Genomic DNA, 17,486 nt, shown 5'->3' on the forward strand with positions numbered 1-17,486 from the left:
GACAGTTTTCTAAAGTTATGGTCCTTTTAGAATCTTGAATTAAATGAAACAGTTACAGTTTCTTTTCTTTTGTTCTTTATGTACTCAGCTCCTCCCCCACTTTGTATCCAATGCCCTTGAAACTTGTAATACACTTTTACCTTAAATGTAAAGGCCTTTATCTATTTTAGCCTAAAATCTAAATTTGGAGTGTTATGCCCCTTTTTATATTATAAGAATTATATTTCATCTCCTCCTACAGTTTTCATACTGTGTCACATGCAAAAGTAAGTTGATAGGAAATTATCAACATGAAGTAGGCATGCACATATTGCAAGACTTCATTTCAGGTTACTTTTTATTGAGTGATGTCCTTTAAAATATCACAAATACACTTGTACATTGTGTATGCCTACTCACAGTTTCAAACAATTCATAAGAAATTTAGTATACATTATGGACATGAAGTGATCATGTGTCTATATATAGTGTTAGTTGAAAATGGAATGCATGAAGACATACAGACAAATATATATCATCTATTTGAATTCAAAGCTGTATTTCTTAGTCTTTATTATTTGTGTAAGGTACTGTTTTTCCACTTTTTAATGACATTTTCTTGATAATGTCTGTCAGACTGATAATATTATAATTGTAAGATTTTACATTCTAAAATTTTGTGTTTTTATGAACATATAAAACATGTAAAGTTTATACTAGTGTAAAAATAGCTAAATTTTTCCATTTCAGATGATCATCTGAAGGGCCACAATTGTTTAAAGCACTGGTCAACAAAAACTGAACTATTTGATGGATCATACATGTGCAGAATGTACTACCATATTTCCAGAATCAGAAAAATAGAAATATCAAGTACCGGTATTAGAGAGAAAGAAATGTATGCATCATGTATGAAGAACTGCCTAAGAATAATTTGCAAAATACATTGAAATCTAACAATTGCTAATTGCATAATGCATATGGAAGTTAAGAAAGGTGTACTCTTCTGGAAAATATGTGTCCAGTGCAACATTTCTTTTTCAATTTTGTGAGCATAATTCTACATAAAAATTGTAACATGGCTACAGGGATAATACAAAAGGTTTAATCTTATTTCCAAACACATTGGGGGAATCAGAGAAGAAATATCAAGAATTAGGGAAAAAGAAATAATTGTCATGAATGAAAAACTTGCTTTTTATTAATTTACAAAATACTTTTTAGCCTCACAACTGTTAATAATATTATGAATATGGAAGTTAAAAGTGTGGACTTTGATTAATCTTCAACTTCTCTGAGCATAGTTCTACATAAAAATTGTAACTTTATAAAATAGTCTTGTAGAAAAAGTGTAAGACTTTCATACTTGTTTTATAGAAAATGTTTCTGGATGTTTCAATGTAAGTTTGCTAGACCCAGACCACTAGCTCCTAAGTCAAGGTTACACTTAGATGTCAAAGGTTAAAAGGGTCTGTTTCTGTCTGGTCAATAACTGCCATACATAAAGGGATTTTGGAATTACTCGGCATAAATGTTCACCATAAAGAGACAACGTGTTATGCGCAAAACCCAAACCCATGCTCCAAGGTCAAGGTCACACGTAGAGGTCAAAGGTTAATAGAGTCTTTTTGGTGTCTGGTCAATAACTCTGCGATCCATGAAGGGACTTTTAGATAACTTGGCATAAATGTTCACCATAATGAAACAAGGTGTCATGCCCAAGACCAAGACCCCTAGCTCGAAAGTCACACTTAGAGGTCAAAGGTCAGATACAAAAATGACTTTGTCCCGAGCATTTCTTGTTCATGCATGGAGGGATTTTGATGTACAATGGCAAAAATGTTCATCATCATGAGATGGTGTGTCATGAGTAAGAACCAGGCCCCTAATCCTTTGCTGTTACTATAAATAGCTATTACTGTAAAGTTCTATTCTATTAACCCTTATGCTGAACATGATTTATTCTGTCTTTGCGACCAGTGTAGATCACGATCAGCCTGCACATCCATGCAGGCTGATGATGATCAGCACTGTTCGCCATTCAATCAGTATATTTTTGGTAAGCATCCCTTTTAACAGTTAATGGTACTGTCCAAATTGAAAAATGGACAAGTTCATTATAGAAATTCAGCAGGGTAAGGGTTAATATTAGCCCTAGGAGAAAATTGGGACTACTTTTCTGTAGTACAACACGCATGTTACATCCAATTTTTGATGTATTTTGACCTAAGGCTGATAAGTACTTTTGTGTGGACTTAGATTTTTTTCAGATTAACTTCTCTTTGTTGTCACTATAACAAACGATTATTCTTGAAACTTTTTATCCTGGTTGTTAGAATTGGATATGTCATTGTTTTGGCTTTCTGTCTATCAAACTTACAGTTTTGTACAGAAAATGTTTTATTATATCATCTACCTGACGAGCATATATTTAACATCATGGCACTCTTGTTTTATTTTGTTCATGCCAAGATGCTGTATTGGCATACAGTATGTATGATGAAAATGTCCTTAGGCAGGGGACGTTGCTAACTCTGTTACAAATTCTTGTTGTTGTTTTTTTCTGGAGTTGCCCTATTTGATCTTGAACTAATTCATCACATCGTGAACTCGTGAACTTAAGTCGAACAGATCCATCCAACTGAATTGAAACTAGGTATACATCAGAAGCATGAAATGAATATGTACATGTTGTCCTGACTTTTATGATCGATTATTTTGTCTGGAGTTGTGGCCCTTCTTTAATGACAACTACATTGTAGTTTCCTTCTCTTCATTTCAAATAAAACTTGTTAAGCATCATAAATATTATGTAGACATGCGCATTTGTTTCTTGTTCAGTTGTTTAACTTCTATATATTTTTCCTTAATAACATTATTGACCCGTCGTTATTATAAATTATTGAATGAAACATTTTTTACCTCCGTGAAGGAATATTGTCAAACTATACCGATAAGGGGAAGAGTTTGCTTCCTTTTGTAGCACAACTGTCTATGCATTATTGTGTCTTGCTCATATACATAACACTTTTATTTGTGTGAACATGCATGAATTTGTTATACTGCAAATTAAAACAGTCGTCATTGATTACTTTACTTGTCGTCACTTTCCTCCTTTTTATCGTAAATAGTACAGTCATACACAGAAGATGCTGTATACTAAACATATTTTCTCAAAATTCAGAACAAAAAATCTATCAGATGCCCCCATTACATAACTATATTTCAAACTTTTGCAGGGGGAGAACACCCTGACTCCTACTCATGCTGGGAGCTATGTGTCTCGCTGGTGACACATTCTTTCTAAACTGTTGCCTCGCTGCATCAAATAAAGGTATTTCTGGATCCGGACTAGCGTGGGAAGCCGTTGACCATAATTGTCAGAAGAAATCTTTACCTACATTAAAGATCCAACTTAAATTGTGCTAATTAATGTTAATTGGCATTCATCCGAGTTTCTGATATTGTCAATTTGCAGGTAGAAAAATGGTTAGAAATTGTCAGACTGGATTCCCAGGCTAGATCCGGACCTGCCCTTAAGTATGATAAAGGCCTTTAAGGTCGATGTCGGAAGAGGGATCTAGCAAAGTTTTACAACATTTAAGCTTATCAACGACGTCGGCAGAGATTATGAAGTTGTTCTGTTGTCAGGCTCAAGATGCAGGCATACTTAAACTCCAAAACGACGGCCGTTTTTGTACAATAAAACTCCATCAAGTTTGAATAAATAGTTCAAATGGTTATGAATTTTGTACAGTAATCATTTCTGCGTACAGACTGAAGTATTACCATTAGTGGATTCATAGGGGGGGGGGGGGGGGGGCACCGGGACGCTCCCGCCCCTAAAATCGCCGGAGCATAGGTAATTTGTCTTATGTTCTGGGTAAAATAATTGCAAAATATGCATTTTTTCTCGCTCGCTATGCTTGGGTACATAATTTGTCTTTTATTCTGACTGAAGAATATGAAATATGCATTTTTTTCTCGCTCGCTACGCTTGCACTAATAATCTTTTGTTCCGGCTGAAAAATATGAATATTTTTTCTCGCATGCTACGCTCGAAAACTTAATTTGTCTTCTGTTCTGGGTTAAACATAAAAATGCATTTTATCTCTATCTCACAGGTAATTTGTCTTACTTGTTTTTTTTTGTTTTGTTTTGTTTTTTTATTGATGGAAAAAATGCATTTTTAGGGTAAAATAATTGCAAAATATACATTTTTTCTCGCTCGCTACGCTTGGGTACATAATTTGTCTTTTATTCTGACTGAAGAATATGAAATATGCATTTTTTTTCTCGCTCGCTACGCTTTCACTAATAATCTTTTATTCCGGCTGAAAAATATGCATATTTTTTCTCGCTTGCTACGCTCGAAAACTGAATTTGTCTTCTGTTCTGGGTTAAACATAAAAATGCATTTTTATCTCTATCTCACAGGTAATATGTCTTACTTGTTTTTTTTGTTTTTGTTTTTTTTATTGATGGAAAAAATGCATTTTTTCTCGCTCGCTATGCTGGCACATTTAAAATCTGACAGTTTGCATGAGCTCCGAAAAAAACTTTTTATTTTAGTCCTAGGTAAACCCTCCCCATGAAAATCCTCAAAAAAACGAACGGCTAAGAAATTCCGAGATACTCGCGCAAGAATAAGTCTGACAATTCATATATAATTAGCATGTTATTTGTGTTGATTTTGTCACAAAACCTGTCCTTTGTCAATAACAAATAAAGTACCCCAGAACGCCCAAAATGCACCAAATGGATCCATTATTTTCATAGTTTTCCGGGGAATCATGCCCCCGGGCCCCCTATTTGCTCTAGTCTTCAAATATTTTACGCCCCCTCTTACACCAAATACTGTATCTGCCCCTGAGGTAGTCAATTTTTTAAAAAACGTAATGGATGTAAGAATTTTTTTTACAAAGTTTGGAACGATAACGTTTTTATCATATTAAGGTATTAGGCCCATAATAGAGTACCTCCTTTTTGAAGAGTATTCAATTCCTACCATAAACCTACCTTAACTGCAATTTTCAGGGGTGCGTAGGTTCAAGCCCCACTGGGACCAATTTTTTTTTCTCCTTATTTTCATTTTTTTCTAGTAAGTTTTGATGTCTTTCAATACTTGTTATTGATTTATTGTACAAAAGTGGAAAAATTCATTTGATAAGCGATTTCTTGCTGTTCAAAGTGAATTTACCCCTGAAACTGAAGGGGTAGAGTTAGACATCATTAAAAATACTGAGTTACATGCGGTAAAAGTTCTCCATTTTGCCTTCATTCTTTAGATTACATATTGTGGAAGAAATGTAGGTAGGTAAGAATATACAAAGCAAATGCCATTTTTTAAACATCACTATTAGGGGTCTAATACCTTAAGTAGACCGTTTGAAAAAATGTTGGATAGTTCAATGAATCAGATAGGATAGTTCAATGAATCAGATATTCTAGATTTCATTTCAGGTTGTAGAATATTTTGAAAATTTTTTTTTTATTATTCTTCGAATACTTTTTGACTACTATTAGAATAGTGTTATTGGATCTATAAAATCTGCCGAGAATGATAATCGGGATAAAGAACTCTCCCTTCAGGTAAACACACCCTATTACCTGATGTCCACCACGCCGAGTGATGCGGCTGCCACAGAGGTCAGAAATCAATAACGATGAGTAGTGGTGTTAGTTTTTTGAGCTGTATTTTTTCATTTCGACTTTCCATGAAGGTATTTTGGTGCAAGCATACGTGTAAATGCCTAAACATATTATATAATTAATCCTTGCCGCCAACTTTGCGAAATAAAGAAGTATTCAGCTGTTTAAATTGGACGTTTATTAAAATTAATGCGAAAATCATATCCATCGACCCAATTCGAAGTGTTTACAAAATAATTTGATCGGATTTACCTCACCCGTCAAACGATCCACCATCTGGGGATAATCCTGACAAGTTTCAAGTCTGTCCGTACGTCTACACCAACGTTCTGGTCCTATAAAGGGACCCGGGTAAAGTCACGTATGATAAACTTTACCGCAGAGGGCATTTTTAAATGATGCCCATCCCACCGAGGAGTCAAAATGTAGGATATCGTTTACGGCGGTAGAAGGAAATTTGGTGTAAAAACGTCTATTCTGACTGTTTGTTTTGCTTTTAAGACCTGGGAGGTCATGGAATTATTTGCAGTATGCATTGCTCATACTTATGTTTAATAATGGGCGATTTTCAATCGCGAACACCGCTGTAACACAGTGTTAATCAGACTAGATTGCATTTCTATCTATCTCCGACATTGCATACAATCTGCTACATGTATACATTTGTTTTGCTACTGTAAATGTTCATTATTAAAATTCATTTTTGTTTCAATTTCCTTTATCATGAAATATACAGAAATAATGGTATCGTAAATCCTGCTGGTATCGGTACTTGCCTTCTTGCTGGATTCAGTGTTGAATTTACGGTTAACAGTAGCTTATATACAGCTTTCATTTAAATACACATCAGATCATATAGTTTAACAGTTTGTCGACTAGAATATTTAAGCATATATATTTGAAATATATGAGAATTGTTTAAAAGAAAGCTAAGGCACTGATTTGCAGCTTACGCTAGAGTGATTGACCATTTAGTTACAGGGAACTGGAAACAGATAAAAACATTTGGAATGCTGGATATAGGACAAAAACATATACTGTCGTGATTCCAAACGAAGGTGAAATGCTTATTTCTAGCGACCAGCGTGTGGGCATTTATCGAAGCTACAGGGCAAAATATCAAAATTGAATACACCTTTAAAATTGTCAAGAGAGATCGATCAGAATGAAATTTTCATTTCAGATAGTAACTTGGTAATATCATTTTTATTAGCAGGTGGTTTAGTTATTTCCATTTCATTCTGGTAGATCTATCTTGACATGACAATTAAATAAATGGTCAATCACTCCAGTGTTAACTTCAAAATCATTGTTACAGTAATAACACATGTATGCCTTCATCTTTGGTTCATAAAAAGAATACAAGATAAGTTGTTTAGAACATTTCTGATTAACAGCAGCTTTATTTAGAACCGATCACTTGACTTATACCACTGACAACAAATATATTTAAATTTTCTAGCCTAGCTGATCTTTTATGTAGAACTATGTTACTATCAGTGGCCTCTTAGTATGAAAGCTTAATGATATTTAATATTAACCGTATATTCAACACTCAATCCAGCAAGAACGTAAGTACCGATACCAGCAGGACTTACGATATCATTATTTCTGTATATTTCATGATAAAAGATGATAAAGGAAATTGAAACAAAATTGAATTTACAAAATGAAGACTTATAGTAACAAAACAATGTCAGAGACAGATAGAAATTCAATCTAGACTGATTAACACCGTGTTACAGCGGTGTTCGCCATTGAAAATCGCCCATTATTAAACACAAGTATAGACAATGCATATTGCTAATAATTCCATGACCTCCCAGGTCTTAAAAACAGCCAGAATAGACGTTATACACCAAATTTCCCTCTGCCGTAAACGATATCCTAGGTTTTTACTCCTCGGGGTGATGGGCATCATATAAAAATGCCCTCTGCGGTAAAGTTTATCATACGTGACTATACCCGGTCCCTTTGGAGGGTCAGAACGTCACCCGGTGAAGACGTACGGACAGACTTGAAACTTGCCAGGATTATCCCCAGATGATTGATCGTTTGACGTGTGAGGTAAATCCGATCAAATTGTTTTGTAAATATTTCGAATTGGGTCGTTGAATATGATTTTCGTATCAATTTTAATAAACGTCCGATTTAAACAGCTGAATCTTCTTTATTTCGCAAAGTTGGCGGCCAGGATTAATTATATAATTAATATGTTTAGGCATTTACACGTATGCCTGCACCAGAATATCTTCATGGGAAGTCGAAATGAAAAAATACTGCTCCAAAAACTAACACCACTACTCATCGTTATTGATTTCGTACCTCTGTGGCAGCCGCATCCCTCGGCGTGGTGGACATCAGGTAATAGGGTGTGGTAAACGGCGTGAAGAACTATCCTTTATTTTATTTGGCGGGAATCGAGCACGTTTTCACCGTGCAATATTAGTATTTATAGTAACAAAAAAGTAGTCCGTCATGTCAACAAAACACGATGAAGCATTTTAAAGTATATTTTCAATCGTAAATTGTCAGCCTTTTAGAAAAGGTTTGGGTAATTTAAAGGGTGGCAGGAACTAGATATATGTCTTGTCTGTCTATTAATACATTTTAAATGGACTCCGCGTGTATTTTGAAGCAACCCTTGATTTTGAAAAAACATGACCAATTTTGTTATCAAATTCCTCGTCGTACGACTTATGAAAGAGTCGTAGTCGTAGTCTGATTATCTAGTCGTATAATTCGTTCCAAGACGAATCTAATGGTGTATACTTTTTATGACTTTTGTCCAGTAACAAACGCGCCAATCTAATTTATTTAGACCCACTATTTTCTCGATAGAATGAACCTTAAGATCTAGATCGATTGTCACACATATTCCAGTGTGCCCATACCACGTGTCTTTGACGTCATTTTATAGCTAAGACGGCAAGCCGAATTCCGTCGATTCGATTCTTCAAAGTAGCGTAAGTTCTTTATTTCTTGATCAAATATGACCAAATAAAGCGCAGGCTAAGGAAAAAAGTGAGTACTTCACTCACAAGTAAACGGTTTTATCAACAGATGAACAGTTTTGGAATGACCGAAAAATTCCAAAATAACCAATCAAATTACTTTGCGGTATAATTTCCGGTTTCATTTTTGAGCGCCATTTTTAACTTCAAAACAAACAAAAATGTCTCCGAAAAAGAAGATAAGAGAAAGTCCAAAACAAAAATCGACGCCAATGGAAGTCGATAAAAATCCTGAAGAATAAACAAATGTTGAGCAAGCTCAAGTTTCTGTAGCAAGCCGCGGTTTTCATCCAGAAGGTGTGACAAATTGTTGCTTTTATCCGATAATCATAACATCGTCTCATAATATCGTCTCGTGGTCTATGGAGTCGCACTTCTCTACAAGCGGCCATTGGATGTTTACAATGCCCTGTCAGGGTTTTCCCTGACCTAGGTAAAAAAAAATGTCATGTAGTCATGTAGTGGGGGCATCTGTGTCCCATGAACACATTTCTAGTTATACCAGTATGCTTAAAAAAAATTTCGGTGCCCAAACATAAATAAAAATATAAATATTGAAAACCAAATAAAATATAAACATTTCTTTACTGCCAGGTCGTACATGCAGATAAAGTTGTGCTGACAAAACGTACAGCTACCAATCTCGGGACTGTAAATTCAAACACTTGTTTGACCATTTTCATTATCATTTTTTTAAAATTTCCTCTGTAAACTTAAAATGCAGGAAAATTGTCACTTATCGTGATTTATTGTTCATTTATTGAAAGAAATAAACAAGTATTTGACATTCTTCTATATACAAGTTATTACCATAAAATGTTGTAAGAATAAAACCAGTATCAATAAAATGACATTATATTGATTTAATGAAAACAATCTGAATTGAAATCGAGCCCACGGTAACAAAAAATTGTGTGAAAGTCGGAGAACTTATCACTACGCCACTGTGCCATTGGTAAACTTTGCATGTTATTTTGGTCAATTTAGATATTTCCAGGTTACAAATATGGTGTAAAATAAAAAAAACGCCCGAAAATATTGGCACCGTGTAAAATATGGAGTGGAGTGGTGGAGTGGAGTCTGGAGTCGAGTTTGGAGTCAAATTTGGAGTGGAGTCTTTTTTGGAGTCAAATTTGGAGTCAATTTTGGAGTCCAATTTGGAGTCAGTTTTTGAGTCAAAATTTAATAAAACCTAAAAATTCATTAAAAGATCCTATGTTTATATGTCACCTCCAAATACTTATCCACATAAATATTTCACACTTACATTTACTAGTAAACTGTTGAATCATGAATGGGCTCAATATCATACTCCTCTAGAAATAACAATAACAGTTACTGATGTTTTCTCAAATGACCCTTATCAGATTGGTAAGAATAACTTGCCATTACATTGGATAGTTAATTACAACAAATCACGCTCTATGACAAATTTCTACAAAATGCTGCTGGAGAAGGTACTGGTACAGCACCTCAGCATGATATCTCAACTTGAAATGTGAAATAATGAGAAAGTATTGTTTTAAGATTTTAAAATGAATCCAGAAAATGAAAACAAGAATAAAAACTTAGGTAATTAAATATTTACTATAATCTACTGCAAACGGCATAATATAAATACAATTCACGAAAAAAAAAATACATTTGCGCTAGACTGGTTCTTGATTCGTCTGCTCATTCCATACAAACTTTGCTTTCAATTGTTAAATTGTTAAAGAACTATATGAATTCTGATCAACTTAATGCCTGTGCAGGCCATTCTCGCATACAAGAGCTCTACCACCGTTCTCGGGTACCATGTCGAACATCAGATGAATGAGAATAGTGCAGACTGATCTAGTTCGATGCAAATGCACAGTAAACTACGTAGGTTTTCTCATGGTGTGGCTCAACTATGGATAAAGACAAAACATCTGTATTTTTTTTTAAGATTTGCATTTTGTAAATTTTAAGTTCAGACTGTTAAATAGTAAACAGATAAATAGGTCTGCCTTCTGCAAACAATGCAGACCATGATCAGCCATGGTCTTCGATGGTCGAAATTAAAAAATTATAAACGATACCTATATCAAATAACGTATTAAAAAAATAACAAGGTCAGAATTTATAAATATCCATGTTACTCTTCAGTCAGCTATAAAGATTGCAGGCGAGTAGCCAAGACCTTATTCATAGTACGCAGGGGTGGTGTTGGGGGTATGGGGGTATCCTCCCCACAAAATTTTTTAAAATGAGAACAGCAAATGGTGCATTTTGGGTATAATTGAAGTAAATACAGTGAACGTAAACCTTGTGCTTTTTTTGTTCTGTTTTTAATAAATTTCATACAAAATGTATTATTTTAGTAGACCTACACGCATGTGAAAGAGACATTTTTATTACAGATAATCATATTTTTCAGTACATACAATAGGATCGAGCCAATATGCACCCTAAAACAGAGCAATTCACCTATCCCTTTTCTGTACAAACTGACCGATCATTTGAACAAAGTAAATGATCCAATCTCTAAAAACATTGGTTTAAAAAACGTAGGCTTTTGTTGTAACTTTAAAATAAATCAACAAAGACATATTGAGGGGCGATATCGAAAAAACGTCTAAGTATTTATTTAGAATTATTGCTATTACGTTCCCTTTCACGTTAAGTCTGCAATAACCCTCGTTGTTTTCAGTAGTGTGGAAATTTCTATGCATTATTTAATGGTTTGATAAGATTTCTACAAATGGTCTTATGAAAACAATGCTAAAGACCGAACAAGATTTATAGAGAGGCTGATATCTTTCTTCATGAAATAAATGCTACTTGAAATTATAATATCCGAAGTGTTTCTGGGACTTTAATACCCTTGGTAAACCGTAATATTACCAATAATGACATTGTCTTATAACACAGACTCTAACAGAAATTTTATAACCAGGAAAACCGTGATGAAAACAGTTATAACCAGTGTTGTTGTTTTTTTCTTCGACCACAAAATCAAGGAATTCCATTCCTTAATTCACCACAAAAATGATAATAATAATCAAGGAATTCCACAAAAATTATAATAATGATCAATATAGACCTAACATTTCAGTAACATTAAGCATCAATGAGACGACACTCACAAAATCCCTTAACATTTAAAACAAATCCTGCTTGAGAGGCCGCATAAAATTAGAGACCATTTGTCTTAAGACCCATTTTATCAATCAAGACTGTTTCATAAAGAGACAATTACATATATTTAGTGGCTACAGGCCTGAGAGAAATCACCCCCATGCCTCAAATCCAAAAATGGCTCCAAAAAAAGACTCGCTCCAAATTTGACTCCAAAATTGACTCCAAATTTGACTCCAAAAAAGACTCCACTCCAAAATCGACTCCAATTTTGACTCCTAAAAAGACTCCACTCCAAATTTGACTCCAAAATTGACTCCAAAACTGACTCCAAAATCGACTCCAAATTTGACTCCAAAAAAATTTAAGACTCCACTCCAAAATCGACTCCTATTTTTACTCCAAAAAAGACACCACTCCAAATTTGACTCCAATATTGACTCCAAAATCGACTCCAGAGTCCACTCCACGACTCCACTCCATATTTTACACGGTGCCGAAAATATTGGCGAAGATTAATAAGTGCCACCTGTGACAGTACTAACGGACAACAACTTTCGATTTCTAAAATAATGCTACCTCCGTTCTAGAATCTGGGATAGTATGGTGCGGGGAAGCGATAAATAAATTTTGTAGTTTAGGAAACACATACTGAATATTTTTGTAAGATTGTTTTTATATAGCACATTCTCTAATCTGCCCCTGTGTCTATTTTTAGAATGACCTGATAAAACCCAGGTTTATGGTTTACATTCAGAGAGACTGTGTTATTTATATATAGACTCATTGAATGTTATGTGATGGTTGAATATTGTTTTACACATTATTTTTTTCTGTTTAAGAACTTAAATGGATTCAGACATATCATAGAACTCTGTTGACTGAATTACAGAAACATATACTTTACCTGATGTTATTATAACATGCAGTAAACTGTTTTCACACCAATTTAGATTAGATCTTATTCGTGTTGATTAGATTGACTATACTGGGAGCTATGACATATAGTTATAACAAATAATAATTCAGGAAAACGTGATGAATAAAAAATAACATTAAAAATTGGTTTTAACTAAGATTATCATAAAATCAAATCACATATTGTTCTGTATTATCATTGGTGAATGTAAACAACAGATGACACCGATAGAAAAATAAACCATCTGTTATTGAAGCCTTAGATTGAAATCTATATCAATAAAAAAAAAATACATATTAATATGAAAGTTACATAATGTGATCTGTCAGTATAAAACAATTTTCTCTTTTTTGAGAACCAGAGTGGGGAGATCATGAACAACTGTCTTACTTTGTAAGAAAATTATTTTTTTTGTTTAAACTAAAACATAATCAGTATTTTAGCCAACTCATTGTGACCAATCCAGATGTTGCGAGTTTGATCTCAGTGACAATTTGACTAGAGAGAGTAAATCAGAAATAATTTGTTCTAGATATAAATATTGTGGGGAAGTTGTATGACAGTTTACATTACTCCTGATACATAGCCTAAATAGGACTAAAATGATAATAATGCCGCAACAAACAAGAAAGAAAAAAACAAAAACAAGTAGAATCGGTCAGAACATAGGTTACAAATTTATATATGTAACAAAAATTAAAAACTATGTTTTTCTGCATTTTTTTTTTACTATCATTCAAGATTATATAATTACTTATTATGTATAAAAGTTACTAAATTCAAATTTAATTTTCCATCTGAAACAAAAGCAGAGATTGTTACAAAATACAATCCATTTATTATCATGATTAACAAATTATCATATAATAACATTGTGGAAAATAATAGTTTAAAAGTTTGTCCTTCACTAGGTACATTAATTAAGTAGCTTAAAATGGGCTAGCCAATAAAATTGCAACCCATTAATTTTTTAAGTTATACTATCGTATATATATAAATCATGCAGATGTTCTTATTTTAACTGCCCATAATGCCAATTGTTAAGTCACTTTATAAGCATTTTTTTTACTAAGAATATTGGCAAAAACATGGTCTCATAATTATGTATACATGATCAATTATTACATGTATATTCCATTCATGATTATATTAAAAGATATGAACAAAATGCACCAAATATTCAACCATCTCAGTTAATATGCATTTTAGTGCCTTAAATATAAACAAATTTTGCAACACTGGCAGGGTACATCGTTTGCTGTGAGATAAGAATGTGCAAATGCAATCCTTACAGTAATTAACTCTGTGTGAATTCTACTGTCCGAAAGTCTCTGAGCCATGAGTGTTTGTTACTAATAATAGGGATGACCGCATTGAGTGTGACCTAGTGATACCTGTAATCTGAAAATGTGCTATTGATCTAAGTATGTGGAAAAAAATTCCTACAAAGTTTTGTGAAACAGGCTCAAGAGCATCTTTTAGCATTAAATATATCACTTAGAAATAACATAAACACAATGCACCATTATTTTTTTTTTATGGCAAGAAAAATATCAGTAATCTAAAATGCCAACACCCTGACAATGAGTTAGAGATCCCACAATGAATATTATTTTTATTACTCTTCCATAAATTGAACATCAGCTTAACTAAACCAAACACACATTAAAAGTTCAACTGAACAGTTAAAAGGTCAGCTAAGGATAGTAGGGACACAACCTGTAATTACAATTCCCAAAGAGATGTGTTCACTGCATGCAAATATTCAGTTATATTGCAGCAGGTAAACTTATCAATGAAATTAGCCATTAGTTTTAAAACCAAGTGTTAAAGTTGACTTTAAATAATTTGATCACAGAAAAAATGGGTAGTTATCATTTAGTTACACCATTTTCTTCAGTGCAAATCTGTATTTCAAATAAGATGAATGACGGCTAATTAATGATTCTCCAGAGGATTGGTTTCTCATTTTGTTTGACATGCAGCAAGAAGTACACGGCTACTAAACGCTAGCGCCACCACCAAATTGTGGTGATAAGGAAAGAGCTATCGACATTTCCGTGGTGCCGCTGTCGCCCGTTTCTATTTGTAAACACGTGAGTAAAATTTATATTTTATCTTACATTTTTATTGATAGAACTTTTTCTAAAATCGGAGAATGTAGTTCCGTGTAACATGTAGCATGCGCAGGTATGTTCTTACAGTGTATCTATTCATCGGAATGGTGTTCGAATACCGGCCGATATGAAAATGTGCCACTGTCAGATTCGGGAGAAAAGCTCCTGACACCACAACTTGCATATTTTAATGAAATTACAGCCAACCTGTAGTAAAAGTGTTGTTACACAGAACTACATTCTCCGATTTTCGAAAAAAGTTCTATCAATAAAAATATAAGATAAAATATAAATTTTACTCACGTATTTACAAGTAGAAACGGGCGATAGCTGCATCACGGAAATGTTGATAGCTCTTTTCCTTATCACCACAATTTGGTGGTGGCGCTAGCGTTTAGTAGCCGTGAAGTAAACAATACAGGTTAATACTGCCTGCTACTGTAATTGTATATTTAGATTTTATGCCATTCATTTCTCTATGTACAATAAAATCTGGCCTGGCCTGGCCCGGCCCAGTCGAAAATTAGGCTCATCGGGCCAGGCCAGGCCAGGCCAGGCCAGAGATTAGAACATGCCCGATTTTATTCTGTGTAACCTGAAGCTTAGTTTCTAGCCGGTTTTACACAAACCATTATACCATGCAGAACAGGCATAGTCAAACATTAACTAAGCATTGTATAAGAGAATTACACAGTCTTTCTCACGTTAAAGTCTAAGACATTATTTTGCCTGTATAAGAACTAAAGTCTTGAATTAACTTTCTTTATAATATCATTTGCACAAGTGCTACCAGACAAAGTATTGTCTAAAACATGACCTAAATATTTGACAGATTCCTGTGACTTGATAACACTATTACCACACTTGATAGAAAATTCTTCTACTCCCAAAAAGAATACATTCTGTTTTCCTTAAATGAAGAGAGTTTATTACCAATAAGCCACTTATTGCAATTTTCAAGTTTCATGCCGAGTTTTTGAGTCGGCTAAAGGCTGAAAGCCTTTTGACAAGTCCTTGCTGTTCAGCGATTCTCTAAATGGACCGAATAACACGTGAAGGGATGTAGTTCCATTAGATTTCTCAAACTTCAAACAGTTCACTGCATGAATGAAGTTAAGTTGTGTCAATTCCCTTTGCTATGACCAATATACGATGTAATCTGTCATATTTATGACTTGTAATTGTGCAATACTCTAATGTAACTCATTAAGCATAAATGTGCATTTTAAGAATTGTGCAGGCTTACAAAGCTTGGGTAACATCCAGCGAAAGCCAAAAAATAGTTCCACAGGGCTCCAGATAAGATGCGTATTAGCGTAAATTACGTATAGTAATAATGCAAATACGCATGTCTAATAATTTCTAAGCGTATAAAAACGTATATAAAATTACAGAAACGCACACAATGCTTTTTTAAAAGCAAAATCTGAATCGTCTGGATGCGTTAGGTAACATAGCCGATCAGCCTTAATTCTCCCACATTGAACGTAAACACGCATCGTATGATTTCTATAAACTTTGCGTGGGTTGAAATTTGCAGTCAGTAAACGGATATATTATCGGAAGAAGAAGCTCTTACTGGTTTGTTTAGTTACTACTGATATTAAAAATGATTTTAAGGTATTAGGCCCCTAATAGTGATGTTTAAAAAATGGCATTTGCTTGGTATATTCTTACAGTTGACCGTGCTTCGCACTTATATGCAAATTTTTAAAAACTTTTACCGTGCCGTTTTTTATGAATTTTGTGTAATTTATGGTATTTCCTAAAGCTCAAGTAGAGACAAATTTCAAAGTGGTGGCCTTTATCCAAAACGTTTTCAGAGAATTTATTATTCCATTATTTTTCATGAAAGAAACATCAAACTATTGGTAAACAATCATAAAACTTAAAATAAAAACTGTCAATATCATTTTTTCTAGGGTGCCTCGAGTAAACGGATTTAATCAGACAGAATTCCAACTCCAATATTGAAAAATTATGGTCAAATCCTGCGGGTCTGTTTTGAATTTTGCTCACTTCATTCAAAAATAACCTTGGGGCAGAAGTAAAACCTACCTACATTTCTTCCACAATATGTAATCTAAAGAATGAAGGCAAAATAGAGAACTTTTACCGCATGTAACTCAGTATTTTTAAAGATGTCTAACTCTACCCCTTCTGTTTTAGAGGTAAATTCACTTTTAACAGCAAGAAATCGCATATCAAATGATTTTTTTTCCATTTTTGTACAATAAATCAATAACAAGTCTTGAAAGAATTAAAAACTTACTAGAAAAAAAGGAAAACAAGGGGAAAAAATTTGGTCCCAGTAGGGCTTGAACCTACGCCCCCATGAAAATTGCTGTCAAAGTAGGTTTATGGTAGGAATTGAATACTCTTCAAAAAGGAGGTACTCTATTATGGGCCTAATACCTTAATTCTTATTTTTCGAGAAATAAACAAATCGGCGAAACATTAAATTGTATTTTCTTGTAGTTTTTGAAATCGAAAGTAGATCGTCTATGTTTGGCTGCTTTCATGTTTGGCTGCTTTCACGAAACGAAACAACTTTTTTATGAAAAGATTTAAATAAGAGGTAATTTAACCATAAACTTCAATGTCAGATACTGCCAATTGCTGCTAAATGTCTTCGTATCATCACAATTTGTAAAATATATTGTTGAAACTGGAGAAAAGTGTAATCGTATCCAGATATAATAT

The sequence above is a fragment of the Mercenaria mercenaria genome, chromosome 7 (assembly GCF_021730395.1).
Source record: "Mercenaria mercenaria strain notata chromosome 7, MADL_Memer_1, whole genome shotgun sequence".
NCBI lineage: Eukaryota > Metazoa > Mollusca > Bivalvia > Venerida > Veneridae > Mercenaria > Mercenaria mercenaria.